The 15,762-nt window shown below is 49.9% G+C and overlaps 1 protein-coding gene across 3 annotated transcripts in view; it reads right to left on the bottom strand.

The window, feature by feature from the left end:
- Nucleotides 1-3,954, bottom strand: part of POU6F1 (POU class 6 homeobox 1) — a 35,049-nt gene extending 31,095 nt beyond the window's left edge. For all 3 annotated transcript variants that reach the window (XM_055126094.1, XM_012935122.2, XM_055126095.1), the window contains exon 1: nucleotides 3,604-3,954. The gene's annotated coding sequence lies outside the window, so the exon portion shown is untranslated. The remainder of the gene's footprint in view (nucleotides 1-3,603) is intronic.
- Nucleotides 3,955-15,762: the final 11,808 nt, after the last annotated feature.

Here is a 15,762-nt window from a genome sequence, read left to right as displayed (position 1 = left end):
CATTGGCTGGAACTCTAAGTATGGGCCATGCCCAATAATGCCCAGGAGCCAGGTGGTACCAGGGATCTAACCCAGGCTCTCATACATGCAAGGCATGTGCTCTGCCATGTGAGTCATCTCCCTTCATTTATCCATAGGAAAATGGAGGCAGGGAGAGGCCAGGTGACATACCCAAGGGCGTAGGAGAGTCACCTGCTCCAGACCCCTACTCTCTGGGTCCCACTGGGATCCTATAGGCAGAAAATGGGAAGAAGGTAAATGGGGATTGCTCTGACCCATGAAGATCAGGAATCACTGGAAAGAGAAAACTCCCAGTTCTACTCCAGATTCTTCCTGCAGACCTTAGGCCCACAAGCAGAGAGTCAGAGATAGTGGCTTGCCAAGCCGTTGGTGGACCAACCGGCTAAGTACCACATGAACCAAAAGGAAAGAAACAAGATAGAAAAGTCATGAACAGGGGGCTGGAGCAATAGCACAGCGGGGCGGGCATTTGCCTTGCACACGGCCGATTCCCAGTATCCCCTGTAGTCCCCTGAGCACCACCAGGAGTGACTTCTGAGTGCAGAGCCAGGAATACAGGAATAACCCCTGTGCATTGCCGGGTGTGACCCAAAAAGGCAAAAAAAAAAAAAAAAAGGCATGAGCAGGGCTGGAGAGATAGTACAGTGGGTAAGGTGCTTGCCTTGTACATAGCCAAGCTGGTGTGACCCCTGGCACCCCACATGGTGCCTTGAGCTTTGCCAAGAATGATCCTTGAGTGCAGAACCTGAGTAAGCCCTGAGCACTGCTAGGTGTGATCCCAAATCCCTCCCCCCAATTAATAAATAAGAAAAGCCATGAAAAAAAAAAAGAAAGAAAAGCCATGAACAGTTTTATTTCCCTCCCTAATCTGCCATTTGCCATTGCAGTTGTAGAGTCAAATAGTAAAGACGAGTTCAATTAGGAAAGTTTAGATTTAGTTTCTGCTCCTCTAATGCCCAAACTTGATTCATCCCAGACAAGGAGAAGGGAGGGGTCAATGAAGTGTGAAAAATAAAGAGATAAGGAGGCATATCCATTGCCTAGTGTCATTATAGCCCAGGGCCTAATAGAATGCACGGGACAGGAGACTAATGAATATGAACTGAAAAACATAATTAAGGTATCAAATCACATCAGTTACCTTCCTCTTAATTCTTACCTTCTCCCTCAAAACACGTTTCCTATTCAAATTCAGAGGAAGGAAGACTGTTTCCAGGCCTGGAGCGTAGAATGCTGGTAAAATGCATGCAAAGGGGCTCAGGTTTAACCCAAAACTTTAGAGGGGCTGGAGCCATAGCACAGCAGGTAGGGCGTTTGCCTTGCACGCGGCCGACCTGGGTTTGATTCCCAGCATCCCATATGGCCCCCTGACCACTGCCAGGGGTAATTCCTGAGTGCAGAGCCAGGAGTGACCAGTGACCCCTGTGCATCGCCAGGTGTGACACCCCTGCGCCCCCACCCAAAAAGAAAAAGCTAACCCAAAGCTCTTGAAACCCCTGACCAGACCTTTCTAAAGTGCTGGGCCAACACCATATTCTGAGCCTGTTTTTCCCTTGTCCCATTTGTTCAGTGGCCTCATAGAGCTTTGTTTGGGCACAGAAGGAGCTTGACACTTCAAAGCAGAAGACCCAGCGAGGGTCCTGCCTCTATCATAGGTAACTCCCCCAAGTCTCAGTCTCCTTGTCTACAACATGGGACAAAGTTATAATACCTGCTTCATAGGCTATTGTGAAGACTACTTTGACACCGTTTATGTGAGCTACCTAGAACAGGATCTGGTACACAGCAAAATGGTATAAATGTTCGCTACTTCTACTTTTAACTGAAATCAAATAGGCATATAAAATATTTTAAAGGGTAAAGTACAGTGACACAATAGATTACTATTAAATATTATAATTTTGTTTGTTTTTGAACCACAGCTGGATTATCCCGGGGATTACTCCTGGCAGGACTCAGGGATCAAACCCAGATGTACTGCCAGGGATGAAACTCAGATCAGCAGCATGTAAGGCACACACATACCCACTGTACTATCTCTGCAGCCCCATTAATACTATGATTTTATAGTGAAAAAATATTGGGGTAGGATAGGATCTTACCCATGTTCCTTCACAATGTGGAGAATCCAAATTTCTTCTGACTCATTTATTAATTGCCTGGTTCTCTCTGTCTCTGTCTCTGTCTCTGTCTCGGTCTCTGTCTTTGTCTCTCTCTCTCTCTCTCTCTCTCTCTCTCTCTCTCTCTCTCTCTCTCTCTCTCTCTCTCTCACACACACACACACACACACACACATACACACAGAGTATCTTATTTGTTCCCATATCTATGATCTGCTAGGAACACTTTACCCCTCTTTTCTCTTCTCTCCACTGTTATGAAAACTCCTCTCTGTATTGTTGAAAGCACTGCAGAGAGTGGCTATTTCTTCCGAAAAGTAAGACCAGGTTATGGGAATTTCACCTTGATACCCCAGAACTGCCTCAAGGATCTTAACAGCCAGACCCAGGCGACCAGGCTCTCTGAGGGGTGAACATTCTCTGGCTGGGTGTGGACAACGTCCCCTCAGGCCGCGCCCTACCTGGGCTCAGAAGACCTTCCAATACTGGCTCCTTAGCACTGCCAACAAAATGGGGAAGAAAGAAGACATGCATGTATTCGAACACTTGAAGACTTCATTTCTTTTGAAACTCGGAATCAGGAAGAGCAGATGAGAGTGGAATTTGCAAAGAGCATCTTTCCGAGCCCTGGAAGCCTTTGGGATATTCTCTGCCCTCAGCCCAGTGGCAGTGCTGTGCTATAAAGGTTTCAGGTTCCCAGTCACAGCTGAGTGAGGGATCCCTACACGAAAAATGGGGTTATAAGGCCCCCGAGGGGCTCCCTGGGCCTTGCTTGCCAGGTGAGACTTCCGAGGTGGCACATCGGGACCGTGATTATGACTATTTATTAATAATAATAATAACGTGATTAAATATTTATGAAGTGCTCGTGTTCTGTTGGACGGTGACCCTCCCACCACTCCCCCACCCATCCAGCACAGCCTGGTCCCCAATCCCGCGTCCCAGCAGTGCTCCAGGTGTATTGTGGCTGGGCAGATAGGTGACAGGTGGCCCTGCGGCCTCGTGGACCTTAACAGCCCGGTCCAGGCGACCGGGCTCTCCCGAGGGGCGAACATCCGCGGTCAGGCGCCGCCCGCTCGGCGTGGACAACGTCCCCTCGGGTGGCACCCTACCTGGGCTCCGGGGCAGAAACGGGGAGGGGCCAGGTCCAAGTTCCCCACGGGTCCACCTGGCGGCCGTGCCCTCCCGTCCCCAGGTCCCGGGCGGCCCGCGGGCGGTCGCGGCTGCAACCCCCCGGGTCTCCCGCTCCCGGCCGGCGCCCGCGGCTGGTCCCACTCCGGGAGCCCCGCCGCCCCGGCCCCGCATCCCGCCGCCCCGGCCCCGCGGCATTTTTTCTCTTTATCATAAATATATAAATTATGCTAATTACGGGCATTGCATATTAACCAAACCCGAAACCTCCCCTGCCCGGCCCCCTCCCCCTCCGTGCAAACCCCTCCCCGCCCCGGACCCCGCTACTTACCGGAGCCCCAGCCCGAGCCGCCTTCGCCCCGGATACCCGGCGGCCACCGATTAGAGATTCATCTCACAGCCCGGGACGGGGGCCCGGGGGCCGGGGCCGGGGCCGGGGCGGCCGCCGCCCGCAGACAAAGAAGCCAGTGCGGCTAAGCCGGGCTCCGCTCGGCCGGGGAGACGGTCGGGACCCGCCGCCGCCCCCGGACCCCCCAGCCCGCGCGGGGCACAGCCGAGGGGGACCCCGCGGGCTGCGCTGGGCAGAGGGGGGACAGTTGGGAAGCGGGAAGGGGAAGCGGGGTGGGGGGGCGGTCAGGTATATATATATATATTTCTGCTTTTCCCCCTTCCCGGCCCCCCCTCTTCCCTCCCCCCCTTTTTCCCCTCCTTCTGCTACTTGGATTTTTTTAGCTGCTGCGTCATGAGCATAATTTATGCAAAGAGCTTTGCCGCATGCTGCACCGCGCGCGCCAGCCGCCGGGGGCGGCGGGCTGGGCGGGCAGTCGGGGAAGGGAGGGGATCTGGGGCGCCGGGAACGAAGAATGGGGGTGGGGAGGGGGAACCTCAGCACCTCGCTAGGCTGGAGACCCCCGCGGCCGTCGCCCCCGGCGGGAGTGGAGGGTTGGGGGCGCCGGGCCCGCAGCTCCAGGGAGGTCGGAAGGTGCCAAAGTGGGAGCGCGAGCGCGGGAGTCCCATCTGGGGACACTTTGGCACATTCTCTCGAGCCCAGTGTCGGGGCGGTGACCGCGAGGGCTCCCGGCTGCCGCGGGTCCCCCAGTTAGTCAACTGGCCTCCTCCACGTTGAAAGTCAAGTTCAGGTTCTTCCCCCAGCCCCAGGAGAGCGCACCTGGAGCTGGGCACTCGCAGAGCTGGCGCGGCCCGCGCTGACCCTCTGGGTTGGGGGGGTGGGGGGAGACCGGGTCCCACTGCGCCCCCTCGCCCCACCCAGGAGCCAAGTGGGGCTGCGCGGTCTGAAGCCAGCTCGAGGCCTTCTCCAAGTCAGACAGGGAAACGGCTTGTCTGGTGTTTTTAATGACAAAGTTCAGTGGAATGGAGAAGAGGCAACGTTCCGCGGAGGGGTGGTGGAGGGCTGGGAAGAGTTGGGTTTAGGGGAGGCGGGCAAGGGGGGAGGGGGGCAGGAGTGCAGGGTTCGGACAGGGAAGGCAAGTTGGAGGCACAGCTGACAAATGTGAGGGGAGTTGGGAAATTAAAGGCCGATCAGGAATGCGGGGAGACAACTGCGAGGCAGGAGGCCCTTAGCCAGGGAAGCAGCTGTCCAGGGTCTGCGTCCCCCTGCCCTCTCCCCCACTCAGCCTCCAGGTCGAGTAGATGAGTCAGGACTGTGGAGAGAAGGAACTGACTGCTCAGGCCTCTCCTGAGGATTCCAGCAGCTGTCCTGTGCTCCAGGTGCCTCTAGGCTACCACCACACACTTTTCCAGACCCCCACGAGAGTTTGCTCTGTGTGGAGGGGGTAGTAGCAGGGGTGCATAGAAACCCCCCAGGGCCTTCATCTTCCTAATTTGCTAGTTCAGCAGGACTCCAACTCAGTTAGCTTGTGCTTGAGGATGGGCAGTGCTCTTTTTTTTGGGGGGGGGGGAGTCACACCCAGCAATGCACAGGGGTTACTCCTGGCTCATGCACTCAGGAATTACTCCTGGCGGTGCTCGAGGGACCATATGGGATACTGGAAATCGAATCCAGGTTGGTCGTGTTCAAGGCAAAGCCCTACCTGCTGTGCTATCGCTCCCACCGACAGTGGCCTTTTTATGAATGCCCAATAGATTAGGGGTTAGGCTCTATAGGTTTTAGTCCCAACTCCTCCACTATCTGTCCAAACAAGTTATCTCACTTCTTCAATATATATAAAAGGAAGGACAACGTCTCTATTTACTACAACACCATAGGGGTTGCTAAGATTAGCTTAATTGTGATGGGGCTACAGTCATAGTCCAGCAGGTTAGGTGCTTGCCTTGCACAAGATTGACCTGTGTTTGATGCCCACTGAGCATCCCATATGGTCCTCCGAGTACTACCAGGATTGGTCCCTGAGCGCAGAGTCAGGAGTAAACCCTGAGCACCGCTGGGTGTGACTCCCAAACAAATGATGACAACAACAATGAAAGTTTGTGACCCCCTGTATAGAAAACCTTTAAAAACTGTAAGCTCGGGGTCTAGGGCAATAGCTCAAAGGCTTGGAGCTTTCCTGGCACGTAGGAGTCCAGGGGTTCCATCTCAGAGGCGACCATAAACAAACCAACCAATCCGAAAGCTCAGGCCAGAGAACTAGCACAGTGACTTAGAGCACCTGCCTTGAAAGCAGATGGTCACACAGTGAAATCCCATGTCCCACATGTGCTGAACGCAATCTTGGCAGCTCTGCTGTTGGAGCCTGTAGCAGCCCTGCCGTCTGCAATCCCTGGAACTGAAAACAATTTCCAGCTGCATTGCAGCCAAGGGTGTGCGAGCACCACGAAGGGAGGAATGAGCCCAGGCAAGAACCACAGCTAAAAAGATGTGTGAGGGACTGGAGCGGTAGCAGAGCGGGTAGGGCGTTTGCTTTGCATGCGGCCAGCCTGGGTTCGATTCCCAGCATTCCATATGGTCCCCCGAGCACCACCAGGAGTAATTTCTGAGTGCATGAGCCAGGAGTAACCCCTGTGCATCACTGGGTGTGACCCAAAAAGAAAGAAAAAAAAAAGATGTATGAGGGCTGGAGCAAGTAGGGCGCTTGCCTTACATGCGGCCAACCTGTGTTGGCCTCAGCATCTCGTATTACCCCCTGAGCCCTCCAGGAGTGATCCCTGAGTGCAGAGCCAGAAGTAAGCCCTGAGCGTGGTTGGGTGTGCCTCCCCCCCCCAAAATATAGGTGAACACCACATCCAGCAAGGGCAACTTCTGGTGAGTATGTATGAGCACAACAAAAGAACAAACCTCAGAGAGCACCAAGGCTGAGTGTGTGAGCATCACAACCTGATGTGTGACCCACCCCCGCACCCATGAGTACTACTGCTCAAAGAAGTGCATGTGCCACCTCCAGTATGACAACAACAACCAAGGATGGGGAGGGAGTTAAAAAGAAATTCTAAGCTCTCACAGTGGCGAGAAGGTGTCATGATCAGGGCAATAGTTTAAATCCATTCCAATGGCCCTGGACACTGGAATACTTTGTCAAGGTGTAGTCCTGAAGGGTTTTGTCACGCTTATAGAGCTGGTTGTTGTTCTTTTCAAAATGTACATTTCTCAAGAGTATGGAGTTGTTGGGGCCGGAGCGATAGCACAGCGGGTAGGGCGTTTGCCTTGCACGCGGCCGACCTGGGTTCGATCCCCGGCATCCCATATGGTCCCCCAAGCACTGCCAGGAGCAATTCCTGAGTGCAAAGCCAGGAGTAACCCCTGAGCATCGCTGGGTGTGACCCAAAAAGCAAAAAAAAAAAAAAAAGGAGTATGGAGTTGTGATCTACTAAATTTTTTTGTATGTTTGTTTTGTTTTGGAGCCATATTCAGTGGTGCTTGGGGCTTATTCCTACCTCTGTACTAACAGGGCTCAGAGGGCCATGGGTGCCATAGGGAGTGCCAGGGATCAAACCCAGGTTGGCTGCATGCAAAGAAAATGACCAGACTGCTGTCCTGTCTCTCCAGCCCCTGGGGAATGTTTTAGAGTCTCTCCCCTTGGGGCTACAGAGAAAGCACCGTAAGTGAAGTATTTGCCTTGCATGTAGCCGACATGGATTTGATCTCCAGCACGCCAAATGGCATTTCAAGTGCGCCAGAAGTGATCCCTGAGCACAAAACCAGGAGTAAGTCCTAAGCACCACTGAGTATGGCCCCCAAACCAAAGAAAAAAAAGAAAAAGTTCAGATTCACTCCCCTTACCTTCGTTGTTGCTGCTGCTGCTGTTATGACCAGTTATGGCACATGCTCGGTCTTGGAGCTCCCTGAGCTTTGCTCCCTTTAACTATGGTGCTCACACTTGTGCTTCCTGGGGCTCACACTCTTTGTTGAGGCCCCCAGTGATGCCCATGGTGTTCAGGATGGGGGTCGCTACAGGGTTCACACACAGGTCGCTACAGGTTCGTCAGAGGTAGTACTTTCTTATTAGTTGCAGCTGTCAGGGGGTGGGGGAGGTGGGGGCGAAGGTTGTGTCTCATTTAATGGCACTTCTATACACCTGACTGTAGTATGACCAGAAATCACTTTCAGTGCTGGAGATCACAGATAGCAGAGCTGCCAGAGTCACACTGGGCACATGTGGGACCCCAAGGATTTGAATTTTGTGACCATATGCATGCAAGGCAGGTGCTCTAAGCCCCTGCACTGTTCCTCCAGATCCACAACTTGATAAACTTTTGCTTACGTATACACTTATATACTTGTTCCTCAAATACGCCATTTTATTCTATGTTATTTTGTTATAATGTTGATGAGAATCAAAACCAAATTGATCCCCTGCCAAGGCTGCTGTGTGCAGAGTCACCACAGTCTTCCCATGTCTGTGGGGGTTCTCTGCACTTGGTGGATTCTTCCAGAATGTCAGAGATGGGCCCTCAAGGCTAATGGATTCCTTTGAGCTGTCCCAGGGAGCCAGTGTGAGAGTGTGAGCATGTCCTGGCAGACGGGTGCCCTTGCCAGGCCTGGATTCAGCCCTGTGGAGCTGTGGGAGAGACTGCAAAAGAAATCAATTTGTGGGGCTGGTGCAATAGCACAGCGGGTAGGGCATTTGCCTTGCACGCGGCGGACCCGGGTTCGATTCCCAGTATCCCATATGGTCTCCTGAGCACTGCCAGGGGTAATTCCTGAGTGCAGAGCCAGGAATAACCCCTGTGTGTTGCCGGGTGTGACCCTAAAAGAAAAAAAAATCAATTTGTATTCTTCTGTCACCAGGTGAATGTTCCTGAGACTTGTGCTTGATATCTGGCAACTTTACTTGTTCTTCTTTCATTGCTGTGTGTATTCCATTCTATCTCATACTTGCACCATAATTTATCCATCTACTGTTGGTGGGAATTTGAACTGTTCTTGTTTCTATTTCTGAAAAATGAAGCTATTGAGGCTGGAGAACAGTACAGCAACAAAGGCACTTGTCTTGCACACAGTCATCCAGGGTTCAATCTGTGGCACCCCATCCCTGAGCCTCACCAAGAGTGATCCCTGAGTGTGGAGCCAAAGTAAGACCTGAGCATTGCTAGATATGGTCCCTCCTTGCAAAAAAAAAAAAATAGGATGAAGCTACTATGAATATTCTTTGTTTTTGTTTTGGGGCCACTCTCCTCTGTTTTGAGGGGACCATATGGGATGCTGAGGACTAAACCCAAGTCTGCTACATGCAAGGCAAGCACTTTATCCACTGTATTATTGCTCCAGCCCTGTTATTGTGAATATTCTTGTTCAAGTCTTTTGATATACTTATTTGTCCCGATGAGGCTTGAGGAATGTTTGCTAGGTTTGAGGTTCATTTTTGTTTGTTTGTTTCTGGGTCACACCCAGCGATGCACAGGGATTACTCCTGGCTCATGTACTCAGGAATTTCTCCTGGCGGTGCTCGGGGGACCATATGGGATGCTGGGAATCGAACCCGGGTAGGCCGCGTGCAAGGCAAACGCCCTCCCCACTGTGCTATCGCTCCAGCCCCTTGAGGTTCATTTTTTAACTTTTACAGATGATGCCATTAGTTTTTCAAAATGCATGAATCAATTTCCATCCTTTCCTATAATATACAAGAATTTTAGTTGTTTCATATATAACAACAGTTGTAATAGTCTTTATGTACATATATATGTGTATATATATATACATATATATATATACACACAACACACACATTTGGGGGAGAGACATCTCTCAGGGCTCCCTTCTACTATCCATGTCAAATAAAACCTCTCAATAGCCTTCTCGGCCCAGCTTCTTTTTATTTTCCCTTCACTCCCACTTCCCATGTCTTCTGAGCCACTTTCCTTCCACAAATATTTATTATCCACTATGTGCCAGACACCAAGCCGGGTGCTAAATGTCCAGGGAAAAACAAAACAGATTGTTCTCTTGGAAGGTATAGTCTACTGGAGAAACAGACAAAAAACAAACACATAAATATATCAACACATAATGATTAAGAAAGAAGGTGATGTGCGAGAGAAAAACAGGGGGGCAGACAGAGTCCTCTAAGGAAGTCACAGATGAAAGCTGGGCTCTGCCGAAGGGAGAGTGGCGACAGCGGCTGGAAGGACTGTGGGCTGAGGACCGGAAGCATCCGTGTGACTGACATGAGCTGACGTCAGTTCACCAATGAGGCTGGAAGTTGAAAGGAAAGGGCCCCAAGGATATCTCTAAACTTTTTAACCAACGGGGTCTCCTTTCCTACCAAGATTTACATCCTCCAAGAGGCCTGAATACCACAATATTCTCATTAATATTATCATTTTAATGACAACATTGTTTCAGTCACTTTTAAAATATAATGTGTAGGAACTGGAGCGATAGCACAGCGGATAGGGCATTTGCCTTGCATGTGGCCGACCCGGGTTCGATTCCCAGCATCCCATATGGTCTCCTGAACACCACCAGGAGTTAATTCCTGAGTGTATGAGCCAGGAGTAGCCCCTGTGCATCGCCGGGTGTGACCCAAAAGGCAATATATATATATATATATATATATATATATATATATATATGGATCAAGAGGTTATGTTTTAGCCTTCACCTCACCTCCATGCACCCAGCATAGCAGAGATGCTCTGTTGATAGTAAGAGTCACCCTTGGCACTGTGCTTTATTCCTAGAAACTTTTAGAAAACTGAGCAGATAATCCCTGAGGTCTGATCTCCCAGGCTAGAGAACTGAGGTAGGTTGAGGGCTTCACAGTCATGGTGAGAGTTTCCTACGTCTCAGAGCTCTACCACATCTCAGAGCTGGATGAATGACTTTGCCACTGTTGCTCAGAGAATGAGGCCAGCAGGTAAGAGTGAGGAACAGGGGGTCAGCAGGTCAGCAGGAAGGAAAACCAACAATGCATTTCCAAGTCCTCCTTGTTGTTAAACAAGAAAGCACTTGAGGGGCTAGAGCTATAGCACAGCGGGTAGGGCATTTGCCTTGCACCTGGCTGACTGGGGTTCGATTCCCAGCATCCCATATGGTTGCCCGAGCACCACCAGGAGTAATTCCTGAGTGCAGAGCCAGGAGTAACCCCTGAGAACCACAGGGTGTGACCCAAAAAGCAAAGCATTTGTGGGTCTTGAGGGTGAGGCAGAAGTCTTGTGGGGAGAAGGGGCTTGAAAGGGGGGACCTGAGTGCTATGCAGAGCGCAGGGAAGTTTGAAGGCAAGAAGCCAGTTTCTGAAAACTTGCATGTGATTATAAGGAGTGTGACCACTGCAGGCTCCACTCCCCAGGCCTCCCACCCGGAAATGTATAGTTTATCCCATTGCTTTGCATTTTAGCAATGATATAAAACTGCGTTGCTGGGTCGCTCTCATTCTGACAGATCACCTCACAGCTCAAAGGGTAAATATGTTCCTCCCCCCGTAATTTTTGTACAGTAACAAGGTGAGGAACATTTTAGCTCATAAATTATTTACCAAACCTCACAGGCATAATAGGCTGTGTGCATATTCATCAGGCTGTCATCCATTATTCATAAGAAGTTCACTTCAACTCTTAGAGGAAAATGAGGTTGTTGATTGAAATGCTGAAGAAATGTGGGCTTCAATCCTCCCTCCTTCTTTCTCCCAGCTGAGTAAATCTGGAAGTTTCCATCAAAAAATGATACTGTAGGGGGAAATTTTGATTCCTGGCATGCAGATATGTAGATGAGAGGAAAAGAAAACTGGAATGGGAAAGATATGGGCAGAGCGAGCAGCTTCCATTGAACTCTGCTAAAGGTCCCTAACTCCAGCTCCCACAGAGCATGGTCAGGATAAGGTTCAAGGGGGTCCCTTCCTTGCAACAGAAGGGCAGCTTCAGCAGAAGTGGTGCAGTTCATGCTTATATAAGACAGGTTGCATTTCACAGCTCAAATGTGATCTCTCCTCCTCCTCCCCTCTCTTCTCTGCCTTCTCCTCCTCCTCCCCCACCCCTCCTCCTCCTCCTCCTTTACTGTCTCCTACTCTTTTTGGTGGCCAGAGGTGGCTGGGTGTGGGCAGGGGCTAGTGCTCGGGGACAGTCTGGGTGCCAGGAATGGAACCCAGGGCCTGGCACATTCAGATTATGTTCCTTGCCAGGATTACATCTGGTCCCCTTCTTATTGACCTTCATCCCAAGTCTGTGAGATAGGAATAATTTCCAGGATGAGAAAACTGAGGTTCTGAGAGATTGCATGGCTTGTCAATGACTAAACGGCTCTTGAGGCACAAAAATCAGAACCTATATTACCCTCCAAACATGTTCTTTAGATCCTGCCTTTTCTAAATCCTTTATCTATCTATTTATTTATTTATTTATTTATTTATTCAGGGCTGGAGCGATAGCACAGCCGCAGGGCATTCGCCTTTCATGAGGCCAACTCGTGTTCGATTCCTTCGCCCCTCTCGGAGAGCCTGGCAAGCTACCGAGAGTATCGTGCCCGCATGGCAGAGCCTGGCAAGCTACCTGTGGCATATTGGATATGCCAAAAACAGTAACAATAAGCCTCACAATAAGAGATGTTACTGGTGCCCACTCGAACAAATCGATGAGCCACAGGATGACAGTAACAGTGATTTATTTATTTATTTATTTATTTTTACCTTTTTTTTTTTTGCTTTTTTTTTGGGTCACACCCGGCGATGCACAGGGGTTTACTCCTGGTTCTACACTCAGGAATTACTCCTGGTGGTGCTCAGGGGACCATATGGAATGCTGGGATTCGAACCTGGTTGGCCACGTGCAAGGCAAATGCCCTACCCGCTGTGCTATCGCTTCAGCCCCTTATTTTTACTTTTTTGGGTCACACCCGGAGATGCACAGAGGTCACTCCTGGCTCTACACTCAGGAATCACCCCTGGCGGTGCTCAGGGGCCATATGGGATGCTGGGAATCGAACCCGAGTCGGCCGCGTGCAAGGCAAATGCCCTACCCGTTGTGCTATCACTCCAGTCCTCTATTTATTTATTTATTTATTTATGGATGTCATCCACTGGCGATGCCCAGGCTTACTCCTGGCTCTGTACTCAGGGATCACTCTGGTAGTGCTCAGAGACCATATGGGTTGCTGGGGATTGAAGCAGGGTGAGCCACGTGCAAGGCAAGTGCTCTGCCAACTGTACTATGGTTCCAGCCCCTCTGATTCCTCTGATGTTCAAACCACTATTTTCAGACAGAGGCACTCACAATGTGCACTATGAAATATTGATTTTACTACTTTTTCTTTTGTACCTTTATTATTTCTGTGAACTACAGAATAGCAATGCAGTCTTTTTTTTCCCCAGAGAATACTTTATTAGTTTCTGTAATCAAACCCATGTAGATAAGACCTTACATATTTAATACAGTGTATTACCCCTGTACAAATGGAAAGAGAGAGATAGATGCTCTCCGTTTCTAGATCAATATGACCGTGAATTTCTATACAATGCCAACCCGACACGGTAGAACTAGGATACTTTTTCCAAAGTTGACGGCACGGCTAAAATTTCCAAAAATTCAAATTTTATGTATATATATGTATTTATATTTATATAAAAGTGACCAATAGCAGGAAGTCACACATCAATAGCAATAGCATTTCTGAGTTCTGCAGTCATCTGAACAAATTAGAGATATCAGCACACTCCATTTTGTTTGTTTGTTTTTTGTTTTGAGTCACACCTGGCAATTCACAGGGGTTACTCCTGGCTCTGCACTCAGGAATTACTCCTGGCAGTGCTCAGGGGACCATATGGGATGCTGGGAATCAAACCTGGGTTGGCTGTGTGCAAGGCAAACGCCCAACCCGCTGTGCTCTTGCTCCAGCCCTTCATTTTAAAAAAGGGGAGAGGGGAAGTACAAAACAAGACCCCAGAAAACAGCAAAGTTCCGTCACTGTGGTGGTACCTGGGCAATGCAGTCTTTTTTTTTTTTTTTTTTTTGCTTTTTTTGGGTCACACCCAGCTATGCTCAGAGGTTACTCCTGGCTTTGCACTCAGGAATTTCCCCTGGCGGTGCTCGGGGACCATATGGGATGCTGGGAATTGAACCTGCGTCGGCTGAGTGCAAGGCAAACGCCTTACCTGCTGTGCTATCACTCCAGCCCCTGGGCAATGCAGTCTTAAAAGATCAAACAATGCTAAGTTCTACAGAAGTTCCTGGTATATGGACAAGAACTGCCAACCGCCACTGTCCAGGGAACTAGGAAAACTGTCCCTTCACTGTCAGGAGAAGTAGGAGAGCTGGCCCAGAATACTGCTCAGAACAGAGTGCTTGTTTTGCATGAACAAAGCCCTCCCTGCATTCAATTTCAGCACTGCCAAATAGTAATCACTGTCACTGTCATCCTGTTGCTCATTGATTTGCTCGAGCGGGCACCAGTAACATTTCCCCTGTGAGACTTGTTACTGTTTTTTGGCATATCAAACATGCCAGGCTCTGCCGTGCAGGCAAGATACTCTCAGTAGCTTGCCGGGCTCTTCGAGAGGGACGGAAGAATTGAACCTGGGTCAGCCACTTGCAAGGCAAACACCCAACCTGTTGTGCTATCGCTCCAGCCCAAAATAATAATAATAATAATAATAACAACAACAACAATAATGATAACAATAATAATAATAAAGAGATTGGGTCAGGAGATAGTGCAGCAGGTCCTGTCCGGAGTTCAGCTGCAAATTCTCCCAAAGCGCTGCACGTGGTTAGTATTTACTGAAGGAGTACTGAGTGAGGGGAACTGAATTAGGGGAAGAGGGGGCAGAGTGTGGGGGACAGGGTGATGGGGACAGATTTAGGGGAATGGAGTGAAGGGACAGAGTGAGGGGACAGAGTGAGGGGAACAGAGTATAGGGACAGTAGGGGACAAAATGAGGACACAGAGGGGACAGAGTGAGGGAATGAGTGCCAGGACACTAAACTGGCTCTGCACCCTCAGGTCTGCCTCTATCTCAGGAGTCCGACCCCCCACCTCCCTGCCACACACACACACACAAACACACACACACACACACACACACACACACACACACACTCCGCTAGGAGGGTCTGAGCTGTCTCCAGAAATTCATTTCCCCAAATTCAATATATTCATCTGGCCACAGTGAAAGCGGCTAGTAGAGGGCTGGAGGAAGAACAGGAAAAATGTGCCCTGGCACACCTGTTTTTATGAGCATTGGCACATGGTCCACCCAGCAAAATCTATGAAAGCCTGGCACCCCAAGTTCATACTCTGTCTAGGCTCCTGGCTAGACTGAGACAGAGATAAGACTCTATTCTGTTGAGTTCCCCAAGAGATGTAAATAACCTCTAGAACCAACACACACACACACACACACACACACACACACACACACACACACACACACTTACACACACCCTCTCAAACAAAACAGAATATTATCACCCCCTTACTTTGCATTTTTACTAGGCACTGAAGGGTTTGAATGCAGGTGTTTGGGAGTTTCCTGTTGAGAAAAATGGGTCAAAACTCCAAAAGGAGAGTCCCAGGATTTCCAAGGCTGCCAGCTGCAGGGAGCCAGTGCGGACATTATTATGCAGAGCAGAGTTAGAGCCTCCCCTGCACAGGCCTGCCAGGAATAAGAAAGGAGGGTCCATTTCTGAGTCATATTATCTTGCAATCCTGGTTCCCTTAGTTACACAAAGGCCAGCCAAAGCTTTGAGAAGGCTTCTTCAAAGCACTGGATTGGATTCTTTCACAAACCTCCACCCTCTTTCTTTGTGCTGGGAAATAGAACAAGGTTTTGTTCTTCCAGTGACATAAGGGAAGAACACAAACACATATAGTAGGTGTTCAATAAAGCTTCCTTAAACTATAGTTCTGGCCAGCAAGGTATCGTGAAGGCATCTGGCATCCTTCAGATGAGGCTTGGGAGATTCCATCCCCAGCAGACCCCCTGTCCTTTTTTTAAAATTTTAACTCGAGGACCAGATGGGACTGGAGAGATAGTATAGTGAGTAGGCCACTGGCTGACTCAGGTTCAATCCGTGACACACTCTATGATCCCCTGAACACCACCAGGAGTGATCCCTGAGTGCAGAGCCTGTAGTAAGCCCTGAGCAC

The sequence above is a fragment of the Sorex araneus genome, chromosome 2 (genome assembly GCF_027595985.1).
Source record: "Sorex araneus isolate mSorAra2 chromosome 2, mSorAra2.pri, whole genome shotgun sequence".
Taxonomy (NCBI): Eukaryota; Metazoa; Chordata; class Mammalia; order Eulipotyphla; family Soricidae; genus Sorex; species Sorex araneus.
The sequence above is the reverse complement of the archived record's forward strand: the minus strand, read 5'-3'. Positions and strand labels throughout refer to the sequence as shown.